The sequence below is a fragment of the Ascaphus truei genome, chromosome 9, assembly GCF_040206685.1.
Source record: "Ascaphus truei isolate aAscTru1 chromosome 9, aAscTru1.hap1, whole genome shotgun sequence".
NCBI lineage: Eukaryota > Metazoa > Chordata > Amphibia > Anura > Ascaphidae > Ascaphus > Ascaphus truei.
Genome location: NC_134491.1, coordinates 50,558,392 through 50,584,104, shown reverse-complemented (window position 1 = coordinate 50,584,104; position 25,713 = coordinate 50,558,392). Strand labels below are relative to the sequence as shown.

At 44.8% G+C, this 25,713-nt stretch overlaps 1 protein-coding gene and 1 long non-coding RNA gene across 4 annotated transcripts in view; one reads left to right on the top strand and one right to left on the bottom strand.

The window, feature by feature from the left end:
- Nucleotides 1-3,967, bottom strand: part of LOC142502284 (uncharacterized) — a 17,422-nt gene extending 13,455 nt beyond the window's left edge. Inside the window, exons 1-2 of the long non-coding RNA XR_012803714.1 lie at nt 3,884-3,967; nt 1,079-1,153 (exon numbers count right to left, since the gene is read on the bottom strand). This is a non-coding gene — a long non-coding RNA (uncharacterized LOC142502284). The remainder of the gene's footprint in view (nt 1-1,078; nt 1,154-3,883) is intronic.
- The window catches only part of ARMH4 (armadillo like helical domain containing 4), a 114,149-nt gene that overhangs the window by 69,409 nt on the left and 19,027 nt on the right, over nt 1-25,713 (top strand). The window lies entirely within an intron of this gene.

Sequence of the window (25,713 nt, the reverse complement as noted above, 5' to 3'; positions counted from 1 at the left end):
CATCAACCCAAACTCATCACTCAAGACAACTGTCAATATCTTCTCCAAAGAGGCCCTGGGGTACCATGAGGTTGACCCAAAAGCAGCAGTAACTTAGCTTCTATCTTCATTTAAAGTGACAAGATCATAGATTCAGAATCGCAGCAGTCTTGATGGACGCATGTCTTTTTTCAACCACTGTGTAACTTCCTAACTATCATCTAACTGTCTAACTATTATATAACCGTCTAACTATTATATAACAGTCTAACTATTATATAACTGTCTAACTATGTAACTCAAAGGAAATATTTTAATTGGAAATAATATCTGTGTTAGTAGAGATTTATTCACATGTATGTAATTAAAGACCATCTCAAACACTCACCAGAATATGTATAACTGATTCCTGTCCTCGCATACAAAGTCCATAAAATGAATCTCCAAGTAGTCCACCACACACCTTCTGCATAATCTCCATGATCTTCTCTTCACCTCTTCCTTCATAGCACTTTTCCACTCCCACCTGCACGACATCTCCCTGGCTGCTCTACACCTGTGGAATTCTCTTCCCTGCAACTTCAGACTTTCCCCATGCTTCACACATTGAACCGTGACCTGAAAACACTCCTGCCTCCAGCAGAACACCTATCATCTCATATCAAGCTATCAGCATCTCAGCTGACAAGCTGCTTTTGGAAACACATCAACCCTTTTCTCTCCCTATACCTTTAAGTTCCCACTCTTTTGCTTTGTGATTGTAAGCTCCTTGGAGCAGTATACAAACAAAAGACAGAGGTGCCCAATGCTACATCCAATTGACAAAACAAAGTAATAAGTATAAAGTTCAAATACTTAACTAATAATAATATTTACTTGGTTATTTAGTTAAACCCTTTGGCCAAAGCGTCATAAGCCTGAATACCACGTCAAGGTATAACCAAATTAATGCAGGTCCTACACTACACTGTGAACCCTTCCTTTTACCTCTGTATGAGGGGAAACAACCACAGTGAGTCCTGTCCATACAGCAAAATGCTAGAACCTCCCAAGTTTAAAAGGCGGGGAGGGGTGAGCTCTGGTAGGAGGGGTCACTTACCTCTAAACAACTGTTGCCAGTCAGGAACTAAATTAACAGCAGTAGTAAAGTTTGTAAAAACAAATCGGCACAGGTCTGAAAAAAGATCGTTTGAGGAGATCAGCATATGTGAAAAATGACAAAATATACTTTATTTCAATGGTTCATACATCTTCTTCATAGGAAATAAAAAAAGTCTCCAACGCGTTTCACGCCCCACGGCACTTTCTCAAGACAGTCTTTATATATCCATGTGCATGTTAATGTCGTATTATTACTGGTTTTGTCTTTATACCGTATAGCAGGGGTTTTCAACTCCAGTCTTCAAGACCCCCCAACATGTCAGGCTTTCTGGATATCCCTGCTTCAGCACAAGTGGCTGATTGAGCTATCTGTGCTAAAGCAGGGATATCCATAAAACCTGGCCTGTTGCTGGCCGTTGAGGACTGAGTTTGACACCCCTGACCAAAGTAATGTAATGTTATTTCCCAGGGTTAACCTTACCGGAGTTTAATGCACACGGCATGCATATAACAATGTCTCATCTTCATCTCATTTGCATCTCATTTTCTCTAGCGTGCATTATTTCTAACGTTGTGCTTTTAACGTGATTATGGTTGTGGATATGGAAATGTCCCACGGGCCAATAGGAACCCGTGACATCATCCGGTGCCTCTTCCTATTGGCTCGCGGGAGCAGGACATTTAAACTCCACGGGGATACCGACACCCTCTACGAAGGTAAGTATCTCTGGAAGCAGGGCGTCCCCGCAGCTGAAATTAACACAGTTCAGCTCCAGAGATCCCCTTCTTCAATCCTATGATTAAAATAAATAAATGAAACCCGTATTGCTGCTTAAATGGATCCGGGCAAAATAAATGTGTGGAAGATTTAAGAAAAATGTTAGCCGTGCCTATGTGTAGTGCATTGTAATTGTGTTGGCTTAGCAGTGTGATATAAAGCCATCCACCACATCAATTTAGATTATTTTTCTTACCGTTAAAGTCATTTATTATGTTTCAGCCGTTACATTATCTGAGCCCCGTACAGCATCATCTTAACAATCCTTCAAAAGTAGTCTGCTGAACCTCACTTATTTTGCAGACGAGCTGCGTTGCTTTGTAACTTCCCTGCAATACAGTCGGTAACGCACTAATACTTTAGGACAGGGCTCTCCAACTGGCAGCCCCAGGGCCGAGTGTGCCCCTCGAAGGGCCCGTATGTGGCCCTCGGACTCGAAGGCTGCCTCAGCGTGCGCACAAGCACCGCCCCCCAATCAGTCCGGGCCCAGTACCTGCATCGGCGCGCATGTAGCAGCCGCGCTGTACTGCACGTTTTCACAAATACAATTTTTTTGCATGTGGAACTTGCGCCGGAGGCGTGGCCCCGCCCCCGCCGGCGGTTCAGCCAATGAAGGCGAACCAGCCGCGTGAAGTCATGGCCACGCCCACGCCCCCGCAAAACCCCCGCCATGCCCCCTCCCATCGCAATCTCTCTCTCTCCCAAGACCACGATCTGCGGTGAAGCGCTGTGCACACGCCGCCCCCCGCGCGTACTGCAGAACGCACTGGGACCGCAGCCTTAGTAACAAGTATGAAATTAGCAGGAGCAAAGTGCACTTTTTCACACACAAACTCACTTGTAGGTTATGGCAGGGGTGCGCAAGATTTTTCTGGGGGGGCGCGGCGGTTGCAGAGGCCCCACGCTCTTCCCCACAGCATTTAAATTAAGTGCCGGGGGATCGCCTGAGGCCTCTGAAATTTCTCCTACCTTGTCTTCGGAGACTTGGCGTCAAATGACGTCGCGGGGTCATGTGACGTGACATCGCCATAGCAACGCGCATCAAATGCCGCCGCGGGTCACGTGATCACATGACCCCGCGTGTCATTTGACGCCGGATTTTAGGTAAGGAGGGGTTGCGAGCACGGGCTGGCAGGCAGGGGGACGCAGCTCACAAAGTTTGCACACCCCTGGGTTAAGGCAGTGGTGCGCAAAGTGGGGGGCGTGCAAGATTTTCCAGCTGGGGCGCGGCGGTTGCAGAGGCCCCGCGCTCTTCCCCAAGGCATTTACATTAAATGCCGGGGAATCGCGTGAGACCTTTGCAATGTCCCCTACCTTGTTTTTGGCGACACGTCAAATGACGCCGCGGGTTCACGTTGCCATGTCAACATGGCGTCACGTGACCCCGCAGCGTCATTTGATGCCGAAGACGAGATAAGGAGGGGAGGCGTGAGCAGAGGGGGAGAGCAGGCAGGGGGGCGCAGGGGGGGAAAGTTTGCGCACCCCTGGGTTAAGGTAAATGTATATGGCAGAGATATACATGCTTGCAAAATGTTGAAATATTATAATGTTCATGTTTTTAAATGTATCTAAAATAACATTATAAAAATCTCGTGGCCCTTTTTACTCCTAAATGTTTTCTGATCTGGCCCCCTGGGGAACTGGTTGAAGATCCCGGCTTTAGGATGTCATCTTCTGTTTTGTTGGCTTGTTCTGCACAAACTACACAATGATTGTTTTTCATTTGTCTTGCTGTCACCTTTGAAAGTATTTATTTTGATCTATATCAAGTCCTCTATGCAATCTGTTGGTTAATTTGTTCCAGCACTGTTAAATTTTCAATTAAAATAACATTACAATGCAGCTTCTTTCAGCATCGCGTAGGGCCATATTGATTGGAAATAAAAAAGGTTTAGCACCCCCATACGTAAAAAGGATACGCAAATTATTTATTTAATCATATTGCAAAAGCTGAGGTTTGGTACCAGACTGGGGCCTTTATCAGGGAATGCTAACAGGGGTAATGGAATAAGCACAATTATTTACCTCCAAAATGACATCACACCCAGTGAGGACGCCAAGAGGTCCACGTAGCTTCTGGTTCGGGATGTCATAGTTATCCAGATGATCGACGCAGTGATTCCATCACCATAGCAACCATTAGACGCCGGCATCAAAAAGAGAGAACGGGAAGAACAAAATTAGTACATAACAAAATATTACCAAAAAATATAAATGTCAGTCAAAGTCCATCTAACGTAATCCAAAAAACAACAAAAACTAAGGCTGCGCTTATAGTGCCTGGCGACGCGACGTTGCGCCAAAACAAATACATTGAATCCGTTGCATGCGCATATAGTAGGCGCGACGGCGAAGGTGCGACGTAGCGACGAAAAATTTGGAAACCAGTATTATTTGATTTTTGGAGAGGCAGTCGCCACGTGACTGTCTCTAACCAATCACAGAGAGCCTATTGCACTCTGCCCTCCTCCTTGGTGATGTCACTGGCCTTGTCACCAGCGACGTCGCTCAAACTAAAGTTCAACTTGCGCCAGTGGCAACGGCGACAGGTGACATCATCGGTCGTGTCGACGGCACTATAAACGCGACCTAAAGGTCGTCATTGAGGCCCCAGGGGTTAAGGATTCAGAGTAAAATTCCAATTGCATTCGTGTTGTAAGAGGAAGCCACTTGTTGGCCACTCTGCTTGCCGGACAAATGTTCGGTAGCCATGATAGGTATAGTGGAAATGTTGTGTCCATATTCCTGGCAGGGTTTAGGTAGCCTAGTGGAGGCATCACCCCATTTAATGTGGCTATGATGCTTGGTAACGTGGCACGTGGTGTTATCCATGTAGAGAAGCACACGGTGGCAATTTGAACTGTAGATCTCGTTGGTGGTAATACAAATAATACGATGTTTATCTGGATATTTATTGCAAAGCAGGGGGTGGCAACATGTGTCCCTAGGGCAGGGGTCTCCAAACTCAGTGCTTGACTGGGCCACTGATTGAGCAGCCTTTACATTGAAAGCAACCAGTTTATTTTCTGGCTCAAATATCATGTGACCTCATATTTTTCTGTGTATGTCTTTATCTGTATAGAGCCGCCCTATACAATACATAGAGTTTCTCCGTAGTAATAGCTGCAACAAAATAATGGGGTGTAATATATAATGGAAATAAGCGCGTCATCACAAAAGTAAACATTAGTAAAAGGAGTCTCTGCCCCCAAAGGCTTACAGTACTTTACTGCAGGGGTGCCCAAACTGGGAGGTGTGGACCCCCCTCCTGATTTTCAGGGGGGGGCGCTGTGGTTAAAGAGGCCCCGCACTTCCCCGAAGGCATTTAAATGAAAAGCCGGGGATTGCGCAAGGCCTCTGTAACTTTAGTCACCTTAACTTTCCAGAGATGCATCGCCATGGCAACTCGGCATCAGGCGGGGTCGCATGACCCCGTGGAGTCATTTGACGCCAGGGCGGAGAGGGGAGCAGGGAGGGGGGCGCAAGGAGAAGGGTTTGCACTCTTGCTTTACTGGATGATCAGCCTTCATTAAAATGTCACCTTCACTCGTACCGTGCATTTTGCATGCAGCGCCAATCGGAGATCCTCTTGCAGAAAGGGCCAGTATTTAATATAGACATTTACTAGCAGTAGTGTATTCAGAGGTAAGCACCAGCCAAGTATTATTGGTATTGTGCTAACCCTGATAGGCGAGACTTTTTGGGTACAGGTTTCTCAGGTAACAGGCTTTTGAAGGTAAGAAGTCTCCATCTGCCCAATGTGATACAGTCTGCCATACTGACAGTTTCTTAGAAGCGACGTTCTCGGTCGGAACGCAGACTTCTCTGCGTCCTCGATGGGTGTGATCTTGGGGTATTCCTCCTTCTAAGATGGCTGCCATATCACATCTTGTCTACCGCCGTCGCCTCTCTTAAAGGTACAGTACTTGCTTGTACTGTTGTACTTGTAGACACTGTATATACAGATGTACAAGCTTTATTGCTCCCGCTGGTGTGTTGCAGCACCCGCTGGTGTGAGCTATCAAATGCCAGAACGCCTGTTACATCTGTATGTTTGCTAGACTCGTCTGAAAGTGTCTGTTAGGACAGGAGTGCTCAACTCCTGTCCTCAAGCCCCGCCAACCGGTCTGGTTGTCAGGATATAACTTCTTCAGCACAGGTGGCTCAGTCTTTGACTGAGTGTGGAGATATCCTGAAAACCTGACCTGTTGAGGGGGCTTGAGGACTGGAGTTGAGCCCCCCCCCTGCGTTAGGACACGTTACAGCCCATTCAAATGAGTTAGCTTCGCACCCCTTTGTAAATATGGCCCAAGGTTTTGTTGATTTAAATTAGATGTGAGTCGTAGTTCAGTATGGGATGGAGCAACAACACTGGAATACATACAACGTGGTCTGACATCTGGTATATCCCTACGTGATACATGTGTCTTCCAGCCACATGTTGATCTTAATTAAATGATGGGGTGATTAGGCCAGGTATATACAAATGATGAATGCTTAGGGATGAAATCAGTGAGGTATCTCCTCTATTGATGAGAGTAATGGTAACCCCCTGAGAAATTGACATTACAATTAATCTTGTAATTACTCAAATTGGTTTTGCTGCTACACTGCAGAATGTGTAATCTGACTAATGTTCTGCTGAACTGATATCAGAACTGCGCTGCTCTTTATCGTGGCTTATGCTCAAGGGAGGAGAGACGAGAAAATAGGAGAGTTTTCACACTGCTGTAATGAATGCATCTTCCAGTGCACAAATCTATTCTTTTATATGTGAAGACTTGAACAGTGACGGTTGATCAAATGTTAACACTTACCGTATATTCATAAAAACTCAACATTTTTACCATTGGCATCTGGTAAAGGTCATACTCGAGGCTGAACAACGACCATAATACGTCTTCTACTTCATCAGAGAGACTGTGAACTGCATTAGACGCGATGCAGTAACTTTATACCGCGCAACACTATTTCCATGAGGCATTGTAATAAAGGCTGTATTCGTGTAGACTGGAGAAATGCTGAGTGTTTATATACACATGGAGTATTACTGCTTAATCACACATCACTTTAATATCCTTACATACATATAGCTGAATGTAGAAAAGTAATAGAAATGTGTTTGGAAACCTGTGGAGTATAATATGACCCCCAGTATCTCTATTCTACCTGTACTCAACAAAAACATGGACAAATGTGTTCATTCCCAATTGAGAAACTTTCAGAAGTCAAATTTGCTTAATCAATTCCAATCTTGTCTGTCGACCTAATCAATCCACACTGGTGACCCTATTAAAAATATGCAATGAGACCCAGTATGGTATGGAACATGGACAGTTGACTGGTGCAATATTCCTAGATGTTGCAAAGGCTTTTGATACTGTTGACCACATGATTATGTTAAACAAGCTCCAGTACTCTGGTATTGGACAACATGCTTTAAACTGGTTTATCTCTTCTTTATCAGTAAGATCCCAATATGTGTCTATCTCAGGCACTAACTCCAACCACTTGGATATTACCTGATTTTTCAAAGGTTGCGAACTGATCACTCAAAACAAATGTTTTTTAAACACTGACAAGACAGTAACTATGGCACTTGGTACCAAGGCTAAACTGCATAACACTTCCCATGACAGAGCTACTGACCAGAACCAAATCTAACACTAATCTTGCCTCAGTTACTAGCATTAAATATTGGGGTATGTGGCAAGACTCCTATCTAAAGATTGATTTGCATATTGACAAACTACCATCCAAAATCTATTCCAAACTGAGTGTACTTTATAGAAATAAATCCTGCCTAAGCCCATTGGTCAGATGCCAATGCCAATTATTGACAATGGGGATATAGTATATGGTTCAGCACCCCAAATTCACCTCAGCAAACTTGAAATTCTTTACAACTCAATGTGCCATTTTGTCTTATTTTGTAACTTCAACACTCACCATTGATGTTTGTTTATTGGACTAGATTGGCTATTGCTTGAGTCCAGATGCAACCTACATCTTTCCTGCCTTAGGCTGCACTTATAGTAACGGCGACGGCAACATGACCAATGACGTCACCCGTCGCCATTGCGACAGTTCTAATTTATGTTTTGGAGACGTTGCTGGCTACAAGGCCAGTGACATCAGCAAGGGGGAAGGCAGAGGGGCGGAGATGGGAGATTGTACACATCATGTTCTGCTTGTTCCGATTCGAGTCTGACTAAAGGCAAGAAACCGCATCATTTTTACTCCCTAGCCCCTCTTGCCCGCTGCTGTGTGTTGCTCTGTGCTGAATGTTTCAGTCCCTACGATATATGCAGGTTATAAAGGCTCCACGCAAATACAGTCCTTATTTTATATATTGGTTCTGCCACCACCTATTACCAGAGGGAAGCTCCTGAGCTGTAATAGAGACAATAACAAAATGCGGCCAAAAGCAAATACAGTAAAACCTATTTTCTCCCTTTTTTTTATGACAGCAGCTTTTATTGGGGAACAGTTTGTACCACTGGAGATAAAAAATATTGTACTTGTTCTGGAAAATCCCAAGGACACTTTACAGTAGCAGTTCATGTTCACACACACAGGCACACGCACACGCACACACAGACACAGGTGAACAGGCACACGCACACAGGCACCCACGCACCCACAGACACAGGTGAACAGGCACACACACACAGGCACACACGCACAGGCACACACAGACACAGGTGAACAGGCACACACACACAGGCACACACGCACACTGGCACACACAGACACAGGTGAACAGGCACACACACACAGGCACAGATGCATTGGATGCAATAGAAGCTCTCTGATTGGCTTATAGGCAGTCACATGTGGAGACCGTCTCTGCAAAAATCAAAATCTACTGACTACAAGAATTTTGGTAGCGCTGTCGCTCCGTCTCGCTGTTGCGTCCACTATAAGCGCCAGGTACAATGCATTTGTTTTGATACGACGTCGCTGTCGCCGGCACTATAAGCGCAGCCTTACCTTCAAATACTTTCTGGAAAAGTTTCCCAATTATCTGAGCAGGCTTTTCACCCCCATTGTACTCAGCACTTTGCCTTAAATCCGACTCCAGAAACCTCCTTATGGTTCAGTAAAGAATCCACACAAAAAAACAAACAACTTCACATAAAAGTGTAAAAGTATTTAGTGGATGTTGAACATTTTTATATTTAATAATACCCCTAAATAAAGTGCAGCTCCATTGAAAAGATGCTCTAAGAGAGCTCTATGAAGAATCCGGTCGCTCTTCCTTCTCTTACCGAACTCTCCGCTTCTGGAACAATTTACTGGAGTCTCTCAAACTGAGAAGTAACACCATTTTTTCCTGGTAAATATTTTTGATAAAGATAAATGCTGTTGGATTATATGATAATTATCACATTATTTAATAGTCACAACATTTTTTTTTTAAAGCAGCAATACTACATCCCCCCCTCCCCCTCCACAGTTTTATATGTAAAGCGTGTGGCAATGTATAATTCTACATTCTCACCTAAGCTAGCAATCGTTTGGTGCTTCTGTTCTAAATCTGTAAAAATCCTGATTGTGTGCCTAAGGAAATGGCCGCCTTTCAGTTTCAATCAATCCTTCAGTCATCCATAACTCCGCAGCTACAATGTATCCTGATATTACTAAGGTAACATTATCTATTGTTACAGTTTACAGCTCAAACTGCTGGCAACATTGGCAACAAATTATTACAAAAAGGAAAGTGTTACAAAGATCTTGCACTGCTGGGGAGGTGGGCTAAAGGAAGGGGGCGCAAACTTTTTTCCCTCACCCCCGCTCCGGCGTCGGCTCCGGCGCCATGACGTCACGTTGCCACATGACATCGTTGCCATGGCGTCGCCTGTGGGAAGCCGCCGGAGCCAAGGTAAGTTAGGTTTACAGAGGCCCTGCAGCTCCCCCGCACTTAATTTAAGTGCCTTCGGGAAGCGCGCTGGGCCTCTGTAAACCCCACGCCCTGCCGCACTCAGTCTCCCACCCAGTTTGCGCACAGCTGGGCTAAAGCCTGCTATAGAATTCAAAGGATGCTCCGTATATTAAAAATGGGATTAAGTTGAATTAAAAAATAAAAAAAGAAGACACTTTTCTAATACCACAGAACTGATAAAAACCCCATAAAATTTCACGTTTTGCCGCTTTTAAGCAGATGAGTGAGTACCCCATAATCTGGTTTATTGTTTTTTCTTAACAAAAGGATGACATTAATTGTGCTATTTATGCATCATTTATAGCTAATAAATATATATATTTAAGTACTTCTAGTGACCTTTAAAATAACAGTCCACCATAAAAATGATTACATGCGCCTTTAACTCTTGTAGGGACATTGTAATCAATTCAGTGCAAATCTCGTGAGTGCATGTATTTCTGTACATCAATGTAAGGTTCTCGCTAACAAGGTTACTTGGTATTCATCGTCCGTTTGCCTTTCAAGAACAGGGGGCAAAGCATGAATTTGAATGCACAGTCATGCCTTTTTTTATAGACAAGCTCGTCCTTTGGAACTTCATAGGGAGCCATAAGAACATCATGTGTCATATCTAATTTCTTGATTAAATCGCACTTTGGCAAGCAGAAGCTTTGCGAAGATTGCAGAACAGATTACAGATGTTGACCACGGCTTTCGGTTTCAGCCACCTAACATGTTGACATTCAGGAGATGTGCTGCCATCAACTGGAAAAGAAACAACCCATTGAATGAACTTTACAGAACAGCAGTGTGTTTCTGTGACATGTTCCAAGCAGCACGGCAGCCAGAACAACATTACAGCATGAGACTGATTACATGAAGCATTGGTAGTGCTGAAGGATCTTGTAATGGAACTTGCATGCGGTCAGCTGTTTGGCTACACTTCAGGGCCAAACGTTGACATTCTACAATCACCTGTTGGAGCCATTTCTGACTCCCTGGATAATATTTCAAAGCAGAAACACACGGCAATATGACCAAAATGTAAACCCTGTGATGGGAAAATTATGCAGTGGGAGACTAACCCGGATCTTATACCACAGGCATCTACTTTCTATCTGACTGATTTAATGATAAACCCCTTCCCCCCCCTAAAACTCCACCCCCCCCCCCCCCCCATAATAAGCCATGTTAGACATGAAATCCTGAAGGGGAAACCACCATGTAATTTCATTTATTTAGAGTTGATGGACAGATTTGTACGACCACTGTCTTTGAGGTTTTTTGGGAAGTCTTATATACTGGAGGGGGGGGGGGTTAGAGTAGGTGGTGAGGAGACTGATATTTGTACGGCTCGTTTTTGTTGAAAAATATACTGCAAGAGTAATTATAACTGCTTCCTATTCTCCTATTGTTTTATCTTAGAATCAATACACATATGAGGGAGGTCAGGTTGATTCTTTTTTTTTTTTTCAATTATATTATTTTGGTAATGGTGTTTAAAGGGTGAAACAGTGCAAATTGGGCCAAAAAGAGGGGGTTTCTGGCTGTCTTCTAGAGAAGAAAAACAAGATAAACAGTGTGGCAAGATTGCAGAGTGTGTTTCCTTTGAATGCTTTTGGCGTTCAGCATCATTCTAGGTTATGCTGTTCAGACTGAAATATTACACGGAGATGTCTACCTCCAAGGACTTTAACCAATCAGAGGCCTTTAAATGGCATTGGAATGAAAAAAGTGCTATTACTGATCATTCAGATGCTTATGTAACAAGAAAATAAATAATAATAAAGACAAAAAATAGTGAGAGTTGACACCTGAATTTTGTGTTTGAGAAATCGAGTTTTATTTAAGATCGGAACATTCAAATTCTACATTTAAACCTTAAACTCAACATGGCTAAAACAGAGCTCCTCATACTTCCTTCCAAACCTGGCCCTACTACCTCCTTCCACATTACTGTTGGAACTACGATCATCCACCCAGTAGCCCAAGCACGCTGCCTAGGGGTCACACTCGACTCCTCTCTCACAGTCGCCCCTCACATTCAAAACATTTCTAAAACTTGTCGCTTTTTCCTCCGCAATATAACAAAGATACGCCCTTTCCTCTGTTGCTCGACTGCTAAAACTCTGACTAAGGCCCTCATTCTCTCCCGTCTTGATTACTGTAACCTTCTGCTGTCCGGCTTTCCTTCCTCTCACCTGTCTCCCCTACAATCTATCCTAAATGCTGCTGCCAGAATCACTCTACTCTTTCCTAGATCTGTCTCAGCATCTCCCCTCCTGAAATCCCTCTCCTGGCTTCCAATCAAATCCTGCATCTCACACTCCATTCTTCACCTCACTTTTAAAGCTTTACACTCTTCTGCCCCTCCTTACATCTCAGCCCTAATTTCTCGCTATGCACCATCCCGACTCTTGCGTTCTGCTCAAGGATGTCTTCTTTCTACCCCCTTTTTATCTAAAGCCCTCTCCCGCCTTAAACCTTTTTCACTGACTACCCCACACCTCTGGAATGCCCTTCCCCTCAGTACCCAACTAGCACCCTCTCTATCCACCTTTAACACCCACCTTAAGACACACTTGCTTAAAGAAGCATACGAATAGCACTGTAAACATTCTGAACACATGATACATAAAGCTTGGCCCCCTGCAGACGCACTTACCAGAACTCCCTCCTACTGTCTCTGTACGTTCTCCCTACCTACCAATTAGATTGTAAGCTCCTCGGGGCAGGGACTCCTCTTCCTTAATGTTATGTTTGTCTAAAGCACTTATTCCCATGATCTGTTATTTATATTATCTGTTATTTATTCGATTACCACATGTATTACTACTGTGAAGCGCTATGTACATTAATGGCGCTATATAAATAAAGACATACAATACAATACAATACATTAGTCACACACCTATTCATCTCTAGCTAGGGTACCTAATGCCCAGAGGAGAGACATTAGTCACACACACACTGCAGGTATCCGTGCGTGGACAGACAGCCAGGGTTGTCACTGACGGTCGGACCGTTATTGGAAGCCGGTGCTGGTGCCGGTGCTGGCGCGTTGCTTGCCAGCGACTGACGTTTCTTAGTTGGTTTTAACACGACCTTTCGCCTTTTGCTGTCTGCATGATCATAGATACAGGAAAAACCCGGTGATACACACCAATACCCTCCAATAAATTCAGGATCAATACGAAAAAAACATGGATCGCTACATAACTTTTTCCTTATTGCACGCTTCCACACATGAGGATCTGGCAAAAATTTGTAAAAGTCATAGTTTTGATAAAATACTGATAAATTTGAACAACTGTTGCCATCTTATCATCTGTTGCATTAATCGCGGCCCATATTAAATAAGCGTACGTTCTGTCGGGTTTTTGGAAAACGGGCTGCACTTGTACACTCATGGCGGGAATCTCTGGAAAATAACCACCCCAGAAACTGATGCTTGTCTTTCTTTAATATGAAAAGCCTAAATTGATACACTATTGTAACCTCTTCCTTCAGTCCCAAAGCCAATTTACAATGGACCACTGTGGTATTAAACGAAACACCTGCAAGTCGACACATTACTGAAGCGCATGCGCATTACAATTCATGAATATCTGCCATCTGGCGGACACGCGAAGAATTGCAACCAATTAAATCCGAACCATTATCAATAAACACATCAACCGCGGCTGTGAATGCAACATGAATGCGGTCAGAATGCGGCATGAACGCGGTGAAGTGCTTGGCATTCAAAAAAAAATCCCGGAAAAATGCGGTGATGTTGGAGAATAAAAGGGTCCGCGGCTGTATGTTGTCTAACTGATTCATACTGTACAAATTCGCCATAGCTTCAGCAGTTAAGTAATATCTTTAAACAATTTCTTTATTACATTAACCTAAGAAATGTGAAAGTTATGGACAATTCGTGGTCTCCTGACTCTTTGTTTTTGTTCGTGCATTGTTACCACTATTAATGAGATAGTCTCCCTATCTCCTGGAATGCAGCTTGCATCATCTGATGATTCAATATTCCAAATGCCATTCCGTTCTGTAATATATTTCAGTTGTTGAAGAGGAAAAAAAGATCTATAAATGTTCAAAACGCCTTGGAAGAAATGCCAAATTATTATTTTAATAAGTGAATTCTAATGACTTTCCTAAGATACCCGTGGGAGCACAGTTGAAGCAAAGTACCTTGGTAAATTAATACAGGGATGCAAGAAGTAAGTGCCTCCTTATGCCCCAAAAGTTCTCCAGTACACAAACCCATCAAGCTGCGTTATCCACCTCACTGGCACGAACCTCTAGTAAAGGATTGCTTCATATTTTATAAGCATACATTAAAATAAGTACAGTGGCGCTCTCTGCCCACGCAGCTCTGCGCACGTGCTGCATTGCATTAATATTGAGGTTCTTGCAGCCGGAATGATCTGACCCGCAACAATAAAGTCTAGAATGCATTTGACATGCTTTACTAGCCCTGCACTTCCACCTCCCTAATGTTAACCAGCGATCATTCTTTCAAACGAGCAGGCAGCCATTCAGTTGAAAATTGCTTACTTCATCACATCCACTTCCATCTCTTGGAAGCGCTTGTTGAAAGCTCCTGAGCTGTACATTATAATCGAGCTGTTGTGATGTGTTTTTTTTATTAGTTTTTTTATCAATACTGCAGTATTTTGGAAGAGCAGATCGTGTGGCTGCTGCTGCTGTTCTGACTGCAATGAGCACATCGCAGGGCAAAGTGTGCCTGATATCTAATCCATTCTGACATACAGGCACAGTGCAAAGTAATGTAAAAATAGGAGAGTACATGCATATGTTCCCTAAGGTATAAAACCTTCATTTACCCACTGAATAATCGTGGGCTCTAATGGTAACTATTATGCTGATGTTTGTTATAGGGAGAGAATCATATATTCTTAGGACCTAGGTTATGAAACTATACGCACTAATTGGTATTTTTGTGTCACTGTAAGGCCGAGTCCATAGCAGGGGAGGCCGCGCTGAGCCGTGCGGACGCTCCGCGCTGAGCCCCTGCATCCTCCATGAGGATGTCTTTAGAGGGGGCTCATGCGAGCGTCCGCAGGTGTGCTGAGGCGCTGGATTTTTCAGCCGACAGCCAAACTGTTTTTCAGAGCGCTGTCGGCTGAAAACATCCAATCAGCGCGGAGCAGCGTCAACGTCACGGCGCCGTGACATTGACGTCGGTGCGTCGCGGGCGATTGGCCCAGCGACGTCACTGCCCCGCCTCCCTCAGTCTCCCCCCGCCTCCCGATCGCGCCCGCTGGCTCGCCTGCGTGGGCATGAAATCGCGCAGATTTCAGCAGGCGAGCCTCAGCGTCAGCGTGCCTCAGCCCTGCTATCCCCTCTATGGCCCCAGCCTAAGAGGAGTTACCTAAAGCTTTACTCAACTGCAGCAGCTGTTAATAATAATCTATGCTTTTTTGGGGGGATATTGCATGTAATTCCACCATAGTGGAAAGCTGTTGACATATTCCATTCATCTGGATGAAAGCAAATGCATCACTACTGATGGATTAACAGCTTCCCAATATATTGAATAGGAGCCTATAATGTTCACAGAAGAACTCTTATTAATACGTGAGAATCTATTTACCATTTCCCTAACCATGTCGGTGCTGCAATGGGTATTTTAGTGAATTCATGTTGTCTGCAAAGCGAAATGATAAGAAACAGTGATTCGTATCTTACCTGCTGTGGGTGTACAATCTTTTTTATTTCACCAGCACATTTTCCAATTTGGGGGGAGATGAATGTATCAGTGGCTCACGAATGGGGAAGAGACGGTCTTCCACCACAGCCTGGGTGCCTGGGAAAGAGATGGGACCGCTAATTAAATGGGACGTGTTGTGTGCTGACACTGCATTAGTCTGAAGTAATCTGGGTTTTTGTTGTTCTTTTATTCCATCAGTGCTAGAGAGACCTACAGATGATCGCTGTCTCTGTTTGAATTACAAACACATAAGAGCCTTCAAATCAATTGTATAATGCAGTGAAGCCCAGGCAGGGCTGAGCCTATCGGAATATGTATTGAAGATTCCCTGGTGTACACACTAAACTGCATTTTTTAAATTGACACATATTTGCAGTATTTTGCCCCAATATTAAACTACGTTTCCCACCAATCTTTAATTGATCGTTCACCATATTTCAAGGGGAAATGTTGAATCTCTTGGCTCCAGTTTTCATCACGTTGATAGCATCTCCACCTGGAAAATTAACAGCACAGTTTCTTTTTAATATTGTTCATTTTCTTTATATTAAAGACCAAGTAGAATAACTTTGAGATCCTTTTGACTGCTTTACTCTTTTTTTTGTCTCCATGTGTTTCTGCCAGGGGTAACAATAATTAATATTTCTTCATAGTGAAGACGGGCATTCTGTGCCATTTTTTTGTTTAGTTAATGAATGAAGATGATGAAGCCAATATTTTAATTAGTGAGTGAAATAAAACAGTCTCCATTTGCATAGAAATCCCCATTAATTATGTGACAATCGCTCTGTTATGAGAGACAAGTAAAAAAGTAGCACTACACGTGGCTTTGGGTGCGTATGTAATAAAAGTGCAGCCTCTAGATTACATTTTAGGATTAATTATGGAGCAATCCAAGCAATATCCTACACGTGTTTTTTTTAATTTAAATAAATCGGTTCTGTAGTATTAGATGATACTTACTGCATTTTTTTTTTTATTGTGCCATTTTTAATGAGTTGTAATCAGGGCCGCCGATGGGGGGAGAGCCGGGACAGGTTCCCCGGGCCAGGAGGCTGCCGGTCCTCTCGCTGCCGGGCTCCGGCTCTCCCCCAGCTGTGCGCCTCCCTCACTGGCTGTCTCACGCCGAGCTTGTGATGCTGGCGTGCGCCGGGCCTCTCTGACGTCGATGCACGCCGGAAGCAAGCCGGACTCAGCTTCCGCACGCAGCGGCATGAGAGGCCTGGCACGCACCGGCATGAGAGAGAGGCCCGGCACGCAGTGGCATGAGAGGCCTGGCACGCACTGGCATGAGAGAGAGGCCCGGCACGCAGTGGCATGAGAGGCCTGGCACGCACTGGCATGAGAGAGAGGCCCGGCACGCAGCGGCATGAGAGGCCTGGCACGCACCGGCATGAGAGAGAGGCCCGGCACGCAGCGGCATGAGAGGCCTGGCACGCACCGGCATGAGAGAGAGGCCCGGCACGCAGCGGCATGAGAGGCCTGGCACGCACCGGCATGAGAGAGAGGCCCGGCACGCAGCGGCATGAGAGAGAGGCCCGGCACGCCCCGGCATGAGAGAGAGGCCCGGCACGCAGCGGCATGAGAGAGAGGCCCGGCACGCCCCGGCATGAGAGAGAGGCCCGGCACGCAGCGGCATGAGAGAGAGGCCCGGCACGCCCCGGCATGAGAGAGAGGCCCGGCACGCCCCGGCATGAGAGAGAGGCCCGGCATGAGAGAGAGGCCCGGCACGCCCCGGCATGAGAGAGAGGCCCGGCACGCCCCGGCATGAGAGAGAGGCCCGGCACGCCCCGGCATGAGAGAGAGGCCCGGCATGAGAGAGAGGCCCGGCACGCCCCGGCATCAGAAACTGGGACAGTCGGTGAGGGAAGTGCGCAGCTGGCAGTCTTTTATATGTATTTGGGGGGCAGGGAGTTCTTTTATATGTATTTTGTGGGGGGGGGGGATTGTTGGGGGAGGAGGGGTGAATGAGTGAGGGTGCGGTAATTGATGGAGGGTGGGGGAGAGTGAGAGGAGAGAGGGGGTGAGTGAAGGAGTGAGACAGAGGGGAGAGAAGTACATGGGAAGAGGGGGTGAAAGAGAGGGCTCGTGATGTGTGAAATGGGGTGGGTGGGGGGGGGGGGGAGGGGGGTTGGGGGTTTCGAAAGACCAGGAAAGTGTTGCAAAGATCTTGCACTGCTGGGGAGGTATGCTAAAACCTGATATAGAAATCAAAGGATGATCAGTCTATTAAAACTAATTACATATGGCTTCAAGAGTTGAATAATAAAAATTAAAAAAAACCACACCACACGTAGAATTTATATTGCTCCTTTCAGTGAACCCTCGGAAGCAAAATCATTGCTGATTGATCACGGGAGAACGAATCAATCCGCGGCTTGGTAATTAGCATTCAATAAAAGTAATCAAAGTCTGCATTTATTAAAAACAAAATATATATATACTGTATATATTGTTTTAATTGCTGCTTAAATTGCCTTTAATTCAAGCATTAGTGCTTTTTATGACAACGTAATTTGACTGAAAGGTTTGTAAAGAAATTGCAATAAACAACTTGACAAGTCACCAGTTATTGTTCAAAGCTGCATCGTGGGAGGTAAATGTCTGTTCTTTGACATTACGTACCAAGACACAAGCGAAGAAGCAGCGGAATTATATTGGCACGGCGATGAGCAAGACAGTGCTGTGAGGTTCAGGGGCGCAGAACGTCTGCTAGAAAAGGCAGTCAAACAAAGCTGTGTTCCCCACTCTTAAGTATTGTAGTATCAATGTCAACAGCCACATTGGCCCTAGACAAACATATTGCTTGACTTTTACGCACATACAGTATGTGCTCTTATACACTATATATCTCATGTTTGGTTGTTCTTCTGCAGGGGTGGCCAACTCCAGTCCTGAAGGGCCACCAACAGGTCAGGTTTTCAGGATATCCCTGCTTGAGCACAGGTGGCTCAATCAGTGGCTCAGTCAAGGACTGAGCCACCTTTGCTAAAGCAGGGATATCCTGAAAACCTGACCTGTTGGTGGCCCTTCAGGACTCAAGTTGACCACCCCTGTTCTTCTGGTTTCGAATGTGGATGACTTGAAAGCCCCAACACTCCTCCCGCTTAACACCACAAGAGCCCCCCACCCCCCTACACCCACCGCGCTTAGAAACTTGAGGGCCCAGACCCCCCTCTCTTCACCCCCCACCCCCTCCCCCACACAGGGACCCGGTCAAAAGTTCAATCGTGGGCCCCAGGAAAAATGTCCGCTGCCCTGCTGTTGGCCACACTCGACTGTCCCTCATTTCCTCCTGGCAGAATTCCCTTTTGGAGCACAGACTGTCCTCCGTGGTTTGTTCATGGATGGGGAAACACTCATCAGAATGGTTTTTGCAGAGCTCCATCACATTTCTAATTAAAATTTCAGAAAGTAAAAATATGAGCTAGCCCTGGGGTAATGTTTGACGTCAAACATTATTTTTCTTTCCATGCTCATTAATCATGGAGTATAAACTCCTCCTGTGCTGGATGGGCCCCGCCATGCTACATTGGTTGGAAAACACTGTAAAAATATTTTAAATTGATGTTTAATTCACATATTATTTAACCAATTGGGTGGCAGAGAGGCCTGCAACTCATTGAAAAGCAACCGGGTGATTAAATGTTAAAGCGGCCTCGGAAGTAGGAAATTCTGGTTCTGAACCCAGCTTAGCTCTGAAGGACTTTGAACATTCAGCACAATACAGATCTACATTAGGTTGAGCTCACTGAAACAATGAGTATTAAAAACAATAATCTGAAGCTCTTCAGAGTATGGATTCCCAGAGCCTCGAAGTTCCACTGATTAACCATAACAATCCACATACCAATCACGTAGGCTAGCACCATATGGGAAAATAAATAACATTTACTGGTAATTATAGGCAGCGGAGTGATATAATGTGAAAGCATGCTGGTAATTGTAAATATAAATACATTGCTTGTATTTTACTGCTTTAGGAGTAATTGAAAATGGATGGAAGATCGTGAATTATGGTTCGGGTTAAGTTAAAAACACTGAATTCTGTTTTCTTCCTGCTGTCAGTAAATATTATGTTTTCTTATTGTTAATCCCATGATGACAAAGGCAAAAGGTCTTAAGACGTATATTACAAAGATAGAATTATATGTCATTCAATCAGATATTCCACCTTGAAAAGCATTGACAAAAGTGACTCGTGTAATTATGTGGAAATATTTTGAAGGCTACAATGCACAAATATGGCAGCATATTATGGATTTACTGGCGGGCGAGTGGTTTGTCTTATGAAAGGTGCCCTTTTGACAGCTTGCACACTAATTGTACACATTTGACAGAACATTTATTCCCATACCCCTTCCCGACTCCAGCTCCCCATGAAAAGCGTTCTCGCTGGGGAAGAGGCCCGCTGCCAAGGCCCAGACAGTATAGAGACTGATACTTTAAGACACGCGGTACAAGTCCCTTTAGTTGCAAAATTATTTCATTCATAAAAAAACATAGCAGGAGCTAAAAAACCCTGATGAACACGATCTCCTGATGCGTTTCGTGGCATCATGCCACTTCCTTAGAGAGAGAACATCCCTCGCACTGTCTCCCTTTAATATACCTCTGTATTAACTCTTACATAACTTAATATATGTAACCCTCCTTGCCCGGCACTTAAGGAGTTTACATCAGTTGACTGGGCTTTGCTCAGTCTCTCATACCTTGTCAGGGTGCTGGATCCGTGTAGGCTGGGCGTAGATATGCTGATGGATTAATGAAGGGTGCTGTAGGAGACGAGTGCGGAGGTATAACCAGAGAAACATAGATTGGGGAAAATAAACATTGAATTTTATTTAGCCTGTCTTCAGACAACACAGCATTAAGGAAGCACACAAATAAACAAAACAGGTCTATCCCTTTTTTAAGGGCTGACTCACACTTCACAGTCCCTATCTGCAGGGCTGGGAGGATAGACCTCTGACCCTAAAGTCCAGGGTATGGGTTGGTGTTCCAGGGCTGATTCCTCTGACAGGTTCCGGGGTCGCTGGATCCTGGAATAGATGGTCTGGATCCCTGGGGATCTCTCTGGCAGCACCCTCTTCCTTAGTGCTGAGATCCCATGCAGTTTAATCAGGGGGCTTTTCTATGTGACTGATGAGCCAGGAGGAGACTGGATAATGGTCTGTAGCTGCAATTAACCAGTTCCCTGCCGGACTCAGCCAGATACAGGCATTCTATTTGGAGCCCTTTAGACACGAGTTAAGGTCCTGTCACAGGTGCCAGGAACATTTATAGTACAAACAAGAGTTTTATTGACAGCCGTCCATAATGCTCCTCACACATTGACATCCACAATAGACATACTTCTTGTATCCTCACAGTGTTTGTACTATCTACATCTTCTTTAGTTAGCACCCAATATTAATGCTCTAGGGAGGTAGTTAAGCTTGTTACTGTCATCTTAAGTGGCCATCTTCTGCATAGCGTCCGTAACTCTCTGTATCAATTGGGCCGCATCTTGGGTTACCCTTACTACCATGAACGGTGGGATCATTATCCTGGTGTAGGGGGCTGCATGCCACTCTTAGGCACGCTGTTTTTCAGGTAACACTGGGCCTCTTAGCAGGGCCGGTCCAACTAGGTTCCAGGACTAGTACTTGGGTAACTCCAATAGAAACATAGACTTCCTCTTTGTCAGCCTGTAACCTCTGTAGTACCATGGCTCAAATAATAGTTTATTCCCAATATCAGATCTATAAAGTGTGTATATGTATATATACTTGACAATATTGAACTAAAGTTTGTATCATTAATGTTTATGGTGGTGTATAGGATTGGAGATCCAAGTTTGCGATCCAGGGCAATTTCTTGGGTGACCTTAAACAAGTCACTTTGGGTGATATGGTTAAAGCAGTGCTGAGCAATAAGACACCTTATGGCCCATTCACGTCAGTGAGCGGTGTATTGGCTTAGCACCACTTGGTAATATGAGCCTTTGTATTTCTATGTCCGAGTTGCCACAGGCTTGAGTAGTGTGGCTGGGTTCTTTGTAGGGTTGGGCAATTAAACAAAACATTTCCCACGGTAAGGATGTAAAGAAATGTATCATGATAACAATATCTATCATGATAAATATCTGTTGAACAAAAAACATACAACAATGCTACATCCAATATGACAAATGATATAGTTAAATACTTATCTGTCTGTCTTCTCATAAGTAAAGGTCATTCAGTTAAACTCTTTGGCCAAAGCGTTATAAGCCAGCAGCCCCACCAAGGCAGGGCCCTTTTACAGGTCCTAACACTGAGTGTAATGGATGCTCGCCACAAACCTGGACAGGACCGCGAGGTAGAGGTGGGGATTAGAAAACACCAACCTGCAGACGCGAGTTTGTGTCCGGTGTGCAGGTTCGTAGTAATTGATAGCCGGGTCAGGGTAGGAGAATGTAGGAGGCAAGCCGAGGTCGAGGGTTGGGGAGATATGGATCATAGGGGTCACTTAGCTGGGTCATGGGCGGGAGAGAGCAGAGTGGTCGAGAGTGAGCCAGGGCAAGGCAGGGTGAGACCAGGCAGGGTGCTTGCGACCAGCAACCATCACAAAGTTTATGCTCAGCCAACATCCTGGTGGACGGGCTGAGCCTAAATAGGAAGACCGGCGAATCAGACGCCGGATTGCTCCTGCAGGCAGGAGAGAAGCTGGAACCAATCAGGCGACTGGACCTTGTTGGGGGCGGAGCCTGCAATGGATCCTTACACTGAGATTGTGTATGAGTGAATAAAAAGCATAGAAAAGAACACTAAACCGACAAAAACAGGAGGGCGTCATTAACTGGTTTTCATAATAAATGAATCATTTGGAAAGTATTTCATTTTTTTAAAAAACATTTATTACAAATGTAAATGTGTTTTTACATAAACCACATTGGAAAATAAAATGCCATTACCTCCCCCTATCCCCAGATATCAGAAAGCGGGTCGAGTAGGGGATTAGGGGAATGGGTTGAACGTAGGACACAGTGATCCTCGAGGTAAGGGAGGAGTGCCGCTGATCTCATGGAAGGAGACGGGGAGAGGGGTGCTCTTATCCTGTTTGCATTAGCACCCCGTCTTCTTCAGAGAAGCAATCCAAGCGGGCTGTTATCTTGCATTTATTTGGGGTATTTCTTTTACCTAAGATTAAAGCAGGAGGTCTCCGGAGCTGAACCACCCCTGCTTCCAGAAATACTTGCCTCCGAAGGGGGGTGCCGGTATCCCCTGCAAGTTTTAAGATCCAGCATCACCTCGACCAATTGGAAGCCAGGTGATGTCACGGCTTCATATTGGCCCGCAGGGCGTGGGAGCTTTGAAAAGCGGCCATTATGTGATCCCCGCTAGCCGAGTGAAGCGGCTACCCGCATCCCCTATGGAGGTAAGTATTTCTGGAAGCATGGGGTCCCCGGAGATGACATTAATGGGGTCCAGCTCCGGACGCCCCCTGCTTCAATCATGGGTTAAAAAAAGGGGGCGGTGTGACAGGGTGGATTCTCTATGTCAGGGGTTCGCAAACTGGGGGGGGCGTGGCAGCTGGTGGGGTGCTCTTCCCCAATGCATTTAAATTAAATGCGGGGGTGACCGCAAGGGGCCTCTAACTCACCTTGATTCATCCGGCTTTGGGTCGCCATGGCAACGCATCGTCAAATGATACCGTGGCATAATTTGATGCCGGGCACAACGATAAGGGGGGGGGGGGGGGTACGAGCACTGGGGGAGAGCAGGCAGGGGGGGAGCAGCGCCAGAAGTTTGTGCACCCCTTTCCTATCTGATTTGCTATGCATGGGAGACCTATGTTTAAAGGTTGAGCCCAGCACTGAGCAGGTTAAATCTGTCTGAGAACAGGCTGCCTTAATTAGCCTGCTCACCTGGCTCATTAAGTCTGTAGTTCAGTGCTCTGGTCTGTCTGGACCAGAGAAACACATGCTGCAGCTCCGGAGGGGCAAAAGCCGGCAATATGGCCTGTTTATATTGGAATTCTTGCACTTGGGTATCCTGGACTTGAACTAAACTTTCTGGGGAAAGGGAATAGCCCTTATCAAGGATTTATGTTTTGTTAACTGTTTGTAAGCTGTATAAGCTCTTTGTTATTCCACCTTTCTTGAGGCTAAATAAAAAGTTTCTATTCAGACAAACCCGCGTGTCGTTGCATTTTCCTTGCAACGGGGAGGAGGGCGACTGTCTGCCAGCTGTTTGCCAACATCAGTGACTCCCATGGCTGATACAACACCGCGGCAATACAACTTCAGTATCAACTTATATATTTTTTTATTATTGTGATATTACTCTCTTAGGGGAATCACCCAACTGTATGGAACAGCGTCGCCCTACACAGCTGAGGAGCTGGACTACTCCAGATATTGTTAACGAATACAGGGGTCCATTTAGTAAAAGCTCCTGACCGCAAAATTGTAGCAGAACCAGGGCAAAAAAATCCTATTGAAAGCAGCTGGCGTTTTGCCCTAGATAAATCTGGTGTAATTCTTTGCTATTGATTTTCGCCCCAGTTTTGCAACCGGGTTAATGCACCAAGTTGCTTTTGTGGTGGTTAGTTTTACTAATTGTCTATTACCTTGGTACAATAAAAAAAAGATAAAGGGAAAGAGTGTTACAAACAGATAAAGGGAAAGTCTTTTTTTATCTTTGTCTTATATGTTTGTCTGTCCCGATTGAGACTTCGTTGAAGATTCCTCCCAGGACTCCTCTTCATTCTTGTTGGACTTTATATTTGGTCAGATTTTATATTTTAGAGGCGCCGGTTCTCCCCATTTTTTTGTACAATAAAAAAAAAGACCAAACGTTTGCTTAAGAAGTAATCTTTTAATAGGAGCGGGAGTGTAAAAAAGTTATGTAATATAATATACAGATTGATACTGTGCTCACAAATGGAAGATGTGAACCCAATGTTTCCCTGCTATATTCTGATTTTTCTCATTTTCTGCTGTGTCGCATCTGAATCTAGTCATGCAAAACCACGTCGGAATATATTAAAGTTAAAAAAAATAAATCTAATTTCAATAATGTGGATATATAATTATGGATCAGAGCGGTGTAATTGTGTACGTATAGTAATTGCTTCCAGGTGCAGAAGCAGAAGACAAAACGTAGCACTTTGTTAAAATACACGATCAGCAGGTATAAATATACATGCACAGAATGTGCTTTTGCTACATTCCTGATCTTCTTTCCATTGGCTAATCTTACTGTCCTATGCACGGGGGTTCGTGAAGGTCAGCAGATGGAAGAGGAGTGGGAACACACGCTCTGATCCAACTGGCAATGACTAAGCTGCCCACACTCAGCGTCTTCCCATGGAGCCTGAAATACACATTGTTCTGGCTGGCTGCTAAAAGCACCAGTGCTTCCTGTAACTCATCGCATTGTGGGAAATCAATCTTGCACTGTATTGAGAGGCCCTTTAAACCAGTAGCAGAAGAGGATTCTAAAAACGACGCTGTGTTCTGTATCCCACGACGCAGGAATATTGGCGTCTTGCATATTAGGATGGCTAAGATGCGAAACACTCACTTTTCCGTAGTGCCAGAGAACCAGACCGCCAGTGTGACCCCCAAAATGTATATGAGGAAGTTTGAGAAGCAAAATAACCAAAGGGCAGTAGGATGCTTATTTCGGGGAGCTGCTGGGCACAGTTAACACGCTCAGACCCATATTCACTAAAAGGTGCTATGTTTTAGCACGACCGAGCTCCCATTCAAATGAGTAGTGTTGGGGCGTGCTAAAGCTTAGCACCGTTTAGAGAATATGGGCCTAAATGTGCATAGCTCCAGTAGCTGTAATGGTCATGGAGAAGTTTACATTGAGACTTCTTGTAAAGGATCCACAGGAGGATATTGTACAGAGCTTTTGAAACCTCACATGTCTCTTCTTCAAGTGCTTTATTTCTGTTGTAGATAACTTCCCTTATTCCAAGAAATAAAAAAAAATTAAATATTTGATTGTTAAAAATCTTAGATGTTAATTATACCGTAAAACCCCACTGCTAACTACACCTAATACTTATTTTTTTCGTACCGAATTTCCACGGGTGAAAAACCCCCTTCTGACGCTGCGCGCCGCCGGAACAAACTAATGGTGGCCAACAAAGGCGCACGTAGGGCGCGTGATCAAGAGTTACGGAGCGACAGACTGGCGAGGAGACAAATGAAATTGTGTT